Consider the following 12568-nt stretch of genomic DNA (forward strand, 5'->3'; position numbering starts at 1 on the left):
ATGCAGCATCGTGCTGCGCAGCACCAGCCCGGGCTTGCTCTGGTTAACGGTTAGGTAGATCACTGGCTCCTAAATGTGCAATGGTCTCTCGGTCAGGGTGGGGAGCATACTCCTTCTCTCCCTGTGTGTCTAACTTAAGCACACGGGTTATTAAATTGTGACCATCTCTAGTAGGGGACAGTATTTTGTTAAACTTTTCTTTTTGTCTAGGTATCCAATGAACATTTTCAAAGTGTGTGTGGCCCATGAGCTGATGGCACGTGTGGAAGTGTAGGGACTTAAAATCCTCTTTTCACTTTTGATGCAGCATTATGCTGTTTTTTAGGAAAGGTTTTGTGTTATATCTCCAGTTTTCTTCTTTTTGGAAGTTTCCTTGGCTTGACAATTTTTATAGTATCTCTGGAGCATGTGTCACGTCTGCAGCTGTTCTGGGCTCAAGGCAGAGTTGGGGTGTGTAATCCCTTTTCCCACAAGCATGAATTCAAATCAGAGTTGAAGCACATGCATGTAGATTGCTTCAAGCACCAGAATGCTTCTGGTTTTAATTAAAGGGGACAATCCATGTCCCTGAAGTTAGATGCTTCCCAAGTATCACTCTGAATCAGGACTGCCTACAGTAATGCTCCTGGACTGCTTGTTTGAGTAAAGATAGTAGGATACTTTTCTCAAATCTCTAGCTAATGATGAAAAACTTTATCCTGAAACTACCCAGCTTTTATAACAGCTAACTTGGTCAAAGCCCTGTTACTAAGCAAGCAAATGACAGAAATAACATTGTTCAATTTTCTCTTCTCTTTCGGTTAATGCACTTGAAGAAGGAGATGAAGGAATCCTAGCTGAACGTGACATTTTGGCCATGCATTTGCAATTGAATGGCTGCTGGCCACTGGTTCCTGTGCAATCACAGGACCCAGTGCTTGGCATAAATCTGTGTAAAATGGCAAGAGTTTTATAGGCAGCTTGGACATCTCTTTTCCCAACAGACTAACAAAACAACTTCTTTTTTTATTGCAGTTGAAACATTGGGTGAATAAATGAGCTGTCCTGCTGTATAAGAGACTTCTGAGGGAAAACCAGGTAAGCTGTTTATTTGGCGCTGGCATAACTTAAACTTATGACTGAGGCCCCATGTGTAAATAATTTTCATTGAGACTTACTGGCAACGCAGTGATAAACATTTTGATCAGAAAAGTAGTGATTTTTTAATATATCTTTTTGTGATGCTGAGCCAATAGACTCTGCAGTTTGCTCTATTGGTTGTAATAATTACAACTTATACCTCAGAACAGTTTTTCTTCCACCCTCTGATCATCTCCCCAAATGGTTAAGAGCTATTTTATCTCCTCTGAGGATGTTCTGATGAAGCTGATGCTATGTGGTAGGTCCTGGCCACCTGCTTTACTTGCTCATGTGAATGCTTTCTTGAGTCATACTCCCAGAATATATTGTTGCCTAAATCTAGGGAAGACTGGCAATTGGTAGCAGTTGAACTTTCATATTATACCAGAGTTTATGTTAAAAATAAACTCTTACAAATGATGAGTGTCTGGAAAACATATGGGTTGTTTGCTAAGAAACAAAGCACCTAGTTTGCTGTGTGAGAAGGGTTTTTCTCTTGCTATTAATTACTCCAGGAAGAAAAATCCACAGTAGACCACTACCTAGGAGATTGAGATTCATTGTTCAGTACTTTTCTTGTTAAATGTTGAAGCTGTCACAGGAATGTTCCCCAGCCTATGTCAGCTATTGTTAGCTTTAAGACCCATGTTCATTCTTCTTTAGGCACTGTGAATTTTCATTTCTTTTCAGCAGAGTAATATCTTTTCAGCTAGAAGGGTTAAGGTTGCTTTAGCAAGGCGGAGGGTGCAGGGTGTCTGTAAGTGCACTGTTAAGTTGTTCTGTGAGCCAGAACCTGTGGGCAAAAATCTTTTCTGCAAAGAATTGACTCCTGGTCTTGCCTCTTTGGAATGTGATCTGAGTGAGATGCTGTTATACTGAGGTCCTGTCGTTTTGACTACTGTGTCTTTTGAATTTAACCTGGAAGAGTGTCTGTCTTTGGGTGGATGATGGGGTCCCCCTTTCAGTCTGGAGGAATCAGGGAAAATGTAAGGTACTGTGCTGATCCCAGCATTCCCCTGTGTTGTCTCTGCAGTGGTACTTGGAGTGGGCTGACTCCAAGAAGCTTCTCAGTTAGTAGCTGAGCTATTTTGAATATTGTTGAGGCATGTGCCTGTCTCCATGAGTTATGTGTGACAGCAGATGGCCCCTTTCCCCCATATTAGAAAGTGGAAGGTGAAGAATGCATTATCTACCCTGTACTTGTGCTGTTTGGGATAACTGGCTAGACCAGGACTCAGAAAATAAACTTAGGGTCATAGGTAAAACAAACAGTGAGTTGACAATGTGAAGCTAGTGCAAAAAAAGGCAACTGTGATTCTGCAGTTTATGATCAGGAATATTACATGGAAGACAAGGGACATAATTACCCCAGTTTGAAATTGTGGAGGCTTCATGTGATGCAAGTTTTGGATACTGGAATTTCAGATATAGACAAGCTGAAGAGTCTCGAGAAAAGAGAAACAAACAAACAAAAAAGTCTTAGAAAACAATGTTTTGTAAGCATGACCTGTGAGCAAATGCAAAAAGACATAGTAGTTTTTATAAGATTTTTCTAAAGAAAAAGATCTTCTGACTGTGGGAAGGCTTGTTAGATTTTCTGGCTTCTTTAAATAGAAGATGAGTATGATTACATTGAAAAGTGGAACAAAATATGATCAACTCAACAAATAGTAAAGAAAATGCAGTTTTCTATGCAATAGAAGGCTGTCTAACAGGGTAAGGAAGAAATCCAAGTAAGCAATGCAATTTTGTCTTGCATTTTTGTTTTGCAAAACATGCAAAAGCATTTTGTCTTGATGACTTAGAAGTGGTTTAGTTTAGCAAAAATTTATTTTGATTTAAAATATTTTTTCTTAACAAATTTGCTGTTGAATATATAGTAAGCTTAGGCAAAACATAAAAGCCTGTCTTAATTGCTTCAAAAGCAGCCCATCTCAGACCATTTCACATCCAGCGCAATTCCCACCAAATTCATTGCGAAGACTATGGTGACTATCTTTACACTGTGTAACAGCCTTTACTCATAAGATTGGGTGAAAACAAAGTAATCTGCATGGGTGCCTGTATATGATGTTACTTGGTGCAACAGGAACGTTTCAGTAGATTGCAGCAGTCGGTTCTGAGATTTGTTTGTCTGTGTGTGGCCTGGGAATTTTAGTTCAAGGTGGATCTCATCCAGTCTTCTGGACCACAGACTTCCATTTGTAAATGCAGTTCAAAGCTGACCAATGAACCTGTCATGATTGCAAACTCCCACTGATGTTGGAGAGCATTTAGTGGGTAGCTGGAGCATATTTCACTTCCTGCAGAAACAAATTTGTTTCATTCACATCACCTTTGAATTGTCCTGGGATACAGTAAGCATGGATAATTAGGGGATGCACTTCCGCGCTGCACTGTTGCACTGAGCCAAAGGATTAGGAGATGAAACCTTTACAGTTCCTCCTTCTGAATCACACAGCGGACATTGTTAATTTATCAGACTTTCTCTTTTGTTTTTACTTCAGAAATACAAAATTATTAAACCAGACAGATGCACCTACTTTTCAGTGTATACTTTATCACAGCACAAATGTGAGCAAACTAGGAATGTGTGATATGATTTTTTATTGGTAGTTCTCCTCACTGAACTGTCAAAGGTGACTTAAGTTTTTCCTTTTAACCAAGAGTTTATTGGAAATAACTTTGTTTTTTCTGGGCAGACATGCTAAATATCAAGGGTATGGAAATTTAATCTTACTATTGATAGCAACTAGACATTTTTAAGATATTCATCAAAAGGATCTTTGAACTTTTTCTTGTGTCCAGCAACTTGATACTTATAAAACAAGGAGAAATTCTGATAAAATGTGAACATCATGTTTCTTCCAAGTACACATCTGTCACGTGAGTTCTTTAACATTTGATCAAAGCACCTAAAACCATATGGTAAAAACCTCGATATTTAACAGGTCAAGATTTATATTCAGCTATGTCTCACAACATAAGATGTATTTGAATGTAGAAACAGAGTCTTCTGACTTGATTTGCTGCTTCTCATGTTGAGAACTAACATTGCTTAGTAAATTACTTACTGTAAATAAAACTTTTTATTAAATACTTAATTAACTTGCTGTAACCTTACATAATCAGTGTAAGTCCTTAAGCTGACAGTTTATGACCTTAAAGTTGTATTTATAGTTTGTATCTGAATCCAAACTTTCCTTCTCTTCATTATGACGCAACCAGAGTTGGATGAGAAATGTCTTTCCAATTTTTTGAAATTTTGAAGAATTTCATGATAACTTCTGTTCCAGTGTGGGCAGAAAACATACTTTTTTTCAGGGTGTTTTGGTTTTATTGTTTTTGCTAATAAGAATGGGACTGTCCACATTTAGCCAAAGACTGGTGGTTGGAACACATCTTGGGAGGAAAGCACCCTGAGTCAAATGCGTGATACCTCCTCCCACGTGAGTTTCCTCACAGCTAGTTTTGCTATATCTAGATGAGAGGAAGGAAGGAAGACCTACCTTTTACATATTTATTTCTTCCCTACTCTCTCAGAAAGTTTTATTTTTCTTGATAACATTCCTAAACCAAACAAACAGATTGGCATTTCCTTACAGAAACTTGTTCAGTTAAAGCATTTCTGGCAATTTGTGTTGCAGTCTTTCAAAGGCTTTGGCAGAGTAAGGGATGAGTGGGGCTTCCCTATTCTAGTCCCAGCTGCTGGATTTGGGTTGACTAGGAAGATTCTTCTTCCTCCTTTGACACCTAAGATGACTTCCCCTTTCTCTATCTTTTTTGTTGTTGGTTTTTTGTCATGAGTTTTTTCTCTTGTGCAGCTCATAAAATCTTTACTTAAAGACACGAGGGATTGATTATCTGCTTTCCCTAGGAGTCTGAATTCTTCAATCCTAGACTCCGTGTTACCATTAGGTCAGCAGGGCCGATACGAGCTTATTTACTGCAGATTGGCTTTACCCAGTGCATCCAGCTATTTTTCCCTCAAACCATGTGAAGAAGGAGAAATGATCCATAGCCAGCTATAGGCTTTGTTTTTTCCCTGCTGTTATGTTTCTGTTCATACACAGGCTTTTCAATTTCACGAAGCCAGCTTTACATGAAAGGTGAAATGTAATTGCATCCTCCTGAGTAAAATGGACAATTTCTGTGCCAACTGACTTTTTAAAGGAAAAGATTACAGCATTTGCTCTGCCTCCTGCTTTCTTTGCCGATGAATCCCTTTGCTGATGTAAAGAGATTAAATATTCTAAAACACCAGCCAGACCAATTCTTTATAATTCCATAAGTGCGCAGAATAACACCTTCATTATTTTTGTCAGGGGAAGAAGTAAAATACAGAAGGTTGGCCTCTTCCAACACATCTTGTTTACGTTAGCACATACTGGTGAGGATTCGGTTCGGTATATGTCATGCTTACTGTTCGTCTCAGCACTCCATGTTAACTTAAACTTTAATTTCCTTGTGGAATTTGTGACTTTTTGATACACTTCGTAGGTCCAAGGCAAAATATACAAATATTGTGCAGTTCGCAGCTTTCTGTTTGTTTGTTTTAAACTGATGACTGTGTGATAATATTGTTTATGTCGTGGAAAAAAAAATTTTAGTAAGGGGGGATGGTTGCGCACAAAGCAGTTTAAAAGATCTTTTTCCTCTCTGTTTTATAGTTTCTAGCATTCTTTGTATCATTCATAATACCTTTGCACAGCCTCAGGAAATGGGTGGCTTTTAGAGTTGAATTTAGATACAGTATTTTGTCTTTCATTGATCGCATTTTGTAAGATTTCCAGGCTTACTCATGCATTTTATGCTTGCCTATGGACAGTCATAAAATAGTTTACTTACAGTTATGTTGTGAGCACAACAATGCCAACATATCTCACTGTCTTTGAACAGTGTCCAGACTTCTCTTTTCCCATCCAGATGATGTTGCAGACTTACCTGAAAGAATACTTGATAGCAGGATTATGCAGTGTGGTTCTTGTTCCCAAAAGTGTGCTTCTCCAACTCAAGCCTGCACAGTCGTTCCCTTAATGTTGGAATTTATTCTTTGAAAGCCATCTCTGACATCCCCCAGCGCGGTCCAAACCAGCTTAATGAATAGAGGTTAGGAAAAATGGTACTCTAGCTGTTTTGAAAAAGGTTGCATTTGCAGGAGTCAGAGGTGTTCCTAAACTCAAGACAACCTGAACTCAAGAGGCTGGGCTATCTGGGGTAAAATAGTTCTACTTTGGAAACAACTAAGATAACTGGAAGTACAGTGAAACTGTAAGACCTGTAGTCTCCTTCAGGAGGTGCTGAAGGGCTAATTCCTGTTAATGTCCAGTTCAGCAGATTCAGCAGTTGTTCTGTCACAGGATGAAGGGGGTGACATGCTGCTTCTCCTTCAGTTATTGTCACATCTATATCCATCCTAGCTACTGATTACAGCTCCCGCAGGAGAGATTCAGTGGTGCCACACCACTGACTTTCTGAGCACTGTGTGTGCAGACCTGTGATAGCCGCAATCAAAACGTGGGCATGAGACCTAATACTGAAGGAAGTATGTTCATCTCAACTAAGGAATCCTTGGAGACACAGCAATAACCAGACAAACCCTAAGGAAGTATTAGAGCCTGTGTCTATAAAATAAAATTACGTTCTGAAAGATGCTGAGCATCAACTCCGAATAAAATCAGTAAGAAGAGAGAATGTGCAGGGCAACAAAAGCAATGCAGAGGAAGTACTGTAAGTCTAAGAAGATTGGAAGTATGAAAGAAACTGTTATGAAATTAAAATGAGTGAGATGTATATAACTACACTGCAGTAGACTGGATTATAAACCTATGTGAGCATTGGTACTTAGAGGCTTGGGAGAGGAGAAGGTAGGTAGATCATCATCAGAACTGTAAATGCCAAGAAAAAAGACTAAAACATCATAATACTGTAATATCCTCTTGTTGGGTCAGATAAAAGAGTGAAACTTTAGAATGGGAATTGCCATCCGTGTATCTGCTTCTATAGTAGAAATCTAGTGGATTCTGAAAGACTCCTTAACGTGCAATTTTTAAGGAGATTCTTTAACTCCTATTTTTCCCCACTAATAATAGAAATTTTCTTTCTGAGATATAAGATGCTACGAATGCTGTGATTTTTTTTTCTCATTAGGAAGCACAAAAAAAGGTTTATTGTGCATTTTCAGAGAACATCTGTGTCTTTATAGTATGTTTTTTTACAGTAACTTTATGAAGTCATGGGGGATGTAATGGTAACCATTAACCTGATTTTAGCCAAATTAAAGCTAATGTACTTTTCAGTAGCTACCCGAACAAATGCATTCATCAGTCATCTTCATGATTTCGCAGGATCCTGGGACTTCAGGCAATTCTCACGTATTGTACAACCATTTGCAGATCTTAATGCCAGCCATCGTTTGGCAGTGTCGTATGCCTAAAAGGAAAAACTGTTCAAAGCTGTTGTGGGAGAGGATGGAGTTGAGTTGTCTCCCTTCCAAGGCAAAACTTGCCCTTTTTCCCTCTTAGCACAAGTGGGTAACTATTTTAACCTCAAAAAGTCTGCCTTTCAAGAGATGGTTTCAGATCATAGAGAGGTAGTACTTGAAGTCTGAAGCCAATATTTTTTCCACCATTTACAGTACTTAAGGTTTATTAAGACATTGGTTAAATGGTAAAAGCAAGAGCACTTTATTGAAGTCTATTGATGATTACTTGCTTTCTGAAGCACTGATTTTTTTTGTGTGTGTGTGTTTTTTTTTTGTTTTTTTTTTTTTTTGTGGTATTCATGTACAGCATTACTTGAGTCTAAGTTTCAGTCTTCTGTGGCAGATGTTTCTGCCAGGCCTTTAGACCTTTCCTAGTCTAGTTGATCTTTGAGAAGGCAGAGCTTATACTGTTGCACAAATGCTAATCAAACAGGCCTGAGCATTGCTTAGTACTCAAGAAGTGTGGGCTCTCATTTCCCAAGATTTAATCCTACTCTAAATACAATCATATTCCTAGCATAAACTGGGATCTGTCTTAAAAAAGAGTGGTAGATAATTCCCTCTGCTTCCTCCAGCCCTCTCATTTTATCCCTGTGATCTTTTCAAGAGTCACCATTAATTTCAGCATTCCAGCTATCCATTCCCAACTTTAAACGAGCCTAACCTCTCCTCTGGATTGTTGCCAGAGGCTCTGTACCTGCTTTAGCGGGAGTAGTAACTCCTTTACAGTTTCTTCCATACATCTTTATTTTAAATTGTTCACAACCCATGGCTAGTTTCACCTTTAGAGTTTCTCTTTTCCTGACCAGTCACAGCCTAAGCTGTAGTCACAAGTCTCATACCTGCTTTAGAAAGAGGGACATTACTTTTCTTCCTGTTTCTTCAAGCTCTTATTTTAGTCGTGAGCAAGTCAAGATCTGTCACTCAGCTGCATATGCTCTCCTTTTTCAAGCTCTATCCTTAACCTAAATTCCATGTTTCAGCAATGCAGTGTGATTTGACTTACCTTACTGTCAGTGGCAGCATGTTTACACCTCTGTCCCACAGTCTTCATGTCACCCTGAAGGCTCTCAGCGTGTAGCATTCATCTCAGTCTTGCTTCTCTACTTTCCTGAAAGCTAACTCTAAATGCAGTTCTAGGGCTAGTTAGTACTTGCCTTAACTGGAGTGACAGTTAATTTAGCTCTGCTTCCTCCAACTCTCATTTTGGGAGCATCAGCAGAATTGAAGGAAGTGCTGAATCTTGAAGTGAGTGCTATTGACGGAAGAGGAAGATACAGTCCAGGCTGCAGGATTTGGGAGAGGGTGAAATGCATGCTGGATTTTTGAAGGCTGACGGGGCAAAAATGGGGCAGGTGTAAGTCGTGTGTCTGGTATAGCTTCTAACCTTATAAATACATTTTTATCATCCTTTTACCTGTTGTTTTACTTGTCTCCAGGGACCTAATGCTCACTTCAGCTTCATAGGCTCTCCTTTCTTGAGCAGTCCCTAACTATAGTCTAAGCCACGACTGCTGGGCCATTATTTGTCTTCCCATGCCAGAAACTCTTTTAAAGATATAGCACTAAAAATTTTTCCCCCCCTCATCCTGAATATATCCCTGGCTATATGACTTATACTTCCTATTTAAATTATAGATCATTAACTTACGCTTTCACCATAAACGTATCATATGGAAGAACGCTATTATTACTCAGGTTGGAAATTATATTAGAGTTACATTTTGGAATATTGTCCTCTGGAAGATGTCCAGCTGCAGCAAGGAGTCCAGATTAAACATACTTCAAAGTCCTATACAAAGATAGTTTTTTTCTGATTTATCATTGCTAGCATCAATCATCATCTTAGGTCTTTCACCCTTGCCTTCCTGATTCCTGTTCATAGCAGGATCTGAGCCTTATTCCAAGTAATAGCCCAGTGATACCAACTTGATTCTCTAGGTAGCCAGACAAGGAATTTTTGTCTAAAATAGAGGACTAATCCAATAATAATTCCAGGTTTATAGCCCCTCCTATGCTGATCCATAACCTTAGTACTAATTAGTCCAGCTGCTCCTGTCCTCCTCTTAACATTGAGGCAGTTGTGTATGGACTACTAAATTTAGTTCTTTATTATGTTTTCTGGAACTCAAACCTTCTCCTTGACTATCTACCCTAGCAGTACATAACTGTTACTTTCTACGCTGTGTTTACTTTGGTAAATAAATAAACTGCATTTATAACTAAGCAGTGCAAATCATAACTAAAATTATAAATGAAAAGTGTGCAGAAATAATGTATTTACATAAACAACTCAATATACATATACACATTTATGCTTAGAGATTACTCTCTCTTTTACAGAAAGCTATCATATATACTAATAGAACTAATAAAAATAAATATTTTTTTTGTGTGTAGCATATCCCTGTGCAATTACATTACATTTTCAGAGCATAAGGAAAAAAGGCTCAAACCCTCCACTCCCTCTCTTTCCCTAGGCTATATTTTTTCCAAGAAGCTCCTCATTTTAGGATGAGCACAGGGAGTACTTTGTGTGCTGTGGTCTCTTGAAAAATATGTCAACCTGCTATGATCTCTACATGGCAGCTGATCTCTTTGAAAATCTGGCAATCATCCAAGTGAACCAGCATATGTGTACATAGTACAGCCTTCCTCAGTGGACACGTGTTAAGCTTATTAAAAAAGCTGTATACCTACTGTGGTTCTCATATAGATTGGATACAGTCTAAGCACATTTTACACACAGAATACACAGAATCATATAGGTTGGAAAAGACCTTTAAGATCATTTGGTCCAACTGTAAACCTAACACTACTAAACCATGTCCCTAAGTACCACATCCAGACGTCTTTTAAATACCTCCAGGGATTGTAACTCAACCAGTTCCCTGAGCAGCCTGTTCCAATGTCTGACAACCCTTTCAGTGAAGAAATTTTTCCTAATATCCAATCTAAACCTTCCCTGGCACTGCTTGAGGCCATTTCCTCTCATCCTATCGCTGGTTACTTGGGAGAAGAGACCAACACCCACCTCGCTACAACCTCCTTTCAGGTAGTTGTAGAGAGCGATAAGGTCTCCCCTCAGCCTCCTCTTCTCCAGGCTAAACACCCCCAGCTCCCTCAGCCGCTCCTCACAAGACCTGCTCTCCAGGCCCTTCACCAGCTTCATTGCCCTTCTCTGGACATGCTCCAGCACCTCGATGTCCTTCTTGTACTGAGGGGCCCAAAACTGAACACAGTATTCAAGGTGCGGCCTCACCAGTGCCGAGTACAGGGGCACAATCACCTCCCTGCTCCTGCTGGCCACACTATTCCTGATACAAGCCAGGATGCTGCTGGCCACCTTGGCCGCCTGGGCACACTGCTGGCTCATGTTCAGCTGGCTGTCAACCAGCACCCCCAGGTCCTTCTTTGCAAGGCAGCTTTCCAGCTACTCTTCCCCAAGCCTGTAGCGTTGCATGGGGTTGTGTGGCCCAAGTGTAGGACCCAGCATTGAGCCTTGTTAAACCTCATACAATTAACCTTGGCCCATTGATCCAGCCGGTCCAGGCCCCTCTGCAGAGCCTTCCTTCCCTCAAGCAGATGAACACTCCTGCACAACTTGGTGTCATCTGCAAACTTACCGAGGGTGCCCTCGATCCTCTCATCCAGATCACTGATAAAGATATTAAACAGAAGTGGCCCCAACACTGAGCCCTGGGGAACCTGACCTGTGACCAGCTGCCAACTAGATTGAACTCCATTTACCACCACTCTGGGCCCCGCCAGCCAGCCAGTTTTTTACCCAGTGAAGAGTATACCTGCTCGAGCCATGACCAGCCAGTTTTTCCAGGAGAATGCTGTGGGAAGCATTGTCAAAGGCTTTGCTAAAGTCTAGGTAGACAACATCCACAACCTTTCCCTCATCCACTAAATGGGTCACCTTGTCATAGAAGGATATCAGGTTAGTCAAACAGGACCTGCCTTTCCTAAACCCATCCTGACTGGGCCTGATCACTTGGTTATCCTGTATGTGTCATGTGATGGCACTCAAGATGATCTGCTGTATAACTTTCCCCAGCACCGAGGTCAGACTGACAGGCCTGTAGTTCCTCGCATCTTCCTCCCAGCCCTTCCTGTAGATGGGTGTCATGTTTGCTAATCTCCAGTCAACTGGGACCTCCCCAGTAGCCAGGACTGCTGATAAAGGGTGGAAAGCAGCTTGGTGAGCAGTTCCACCAGTTCCTTCAGTACTCTTGGGTGGATGTCATCCTGCTTGATAGATTTATGTGTTTCTAGGTGGTGTAGCAGGTCGCTAGCCATTTCTCCTTGGATTATGGGGGCCTCATTTGGCACACCATCCCTGTCTTCCAGATCAGGGGACTGGGAACCCAGAGAACAACTGGTCTTAGTATTAAAGACTGAGGCAAAGAAGGCCTGAAGTACCTCAGCCTTTTCCTCATCCTTTGTAACTATGTTTCCTCCCACATCTAATAAAGGCCGGAGATTTTTCTTAGCCCTCCTTTTGTTGCTAATGTATTTATAGAAGTATTTTTATTGTCTTTTATGGCAGTAGCCAGATTAAGCTCTAGCTGGGCTTTGGCTCTTCTAATTTTCTCCCTGTATAACCTCACTACACCCCTGTAGTCCTCTTGAGTTGCCTGCCCCTTCTTCCAAAGGTCATAAAGTCTCCTTTTTTTCTGAGTTCCAGCCAAAACACTCTGTTCAGCCAGGCCAGTCTTCCCCATCAGCTCGTCTTTCGGCACATGGGGACAGCCTGCTCTTGCGCCTTTAAGAATTTCTCCTTGAAGAATGTCCAGCCTTCCTGGACTCCTTTGCCCTTCAAGACTGCCTCCCAGGGGACCCTGTTGATCAGTCTCCTAAACAGGCCAAAGTCTGCCCTCCAGAAGTCCAAGATGGCAGTTCTGCTGACCCCCCACCTTACTTCTCTGAGAATTGAAAACTCTGTCACTTTGTGATCGC

At 40.7% G+C, this 12568-nt stretch overlaps 1 long non-coding RNA gene across 1 annotated transcript in view; it reads left to right on the forward strand.

Annotated features, from left to right (window-relative positions):
- LOC142057929 (uncharacterized) overlaps positions 1 to 12568 on the forward strand; it is a 363120-nt gene that overhangs the window by 174296 nt on the left and 176256 nt on the right. The window contains exon 5 of the long non-coding RNA XR_012660809.1: positions 1015 to 1077. This is a non-coding gene — a long non-coding RNA (uncharacterized LOC142057929). The remainder of the gene's footprint in view (positions 1 to 1014; positions 1078 to 12568) is intronic.

This window comes from Phalacrocorax aristotelis, chromosome 5, assembly GCF_949628215.1.
Source record: "Phalacrocorax aristotelis chromosome 5, bGulAri2.1, whole genome shotgun sequence".
NCBI lineage: Eukaryota > Metazoa > Chordata > Aves > Suliformes > Phalacrocoracidae > Phalacrocorax > Phalacrocorax aristotelis.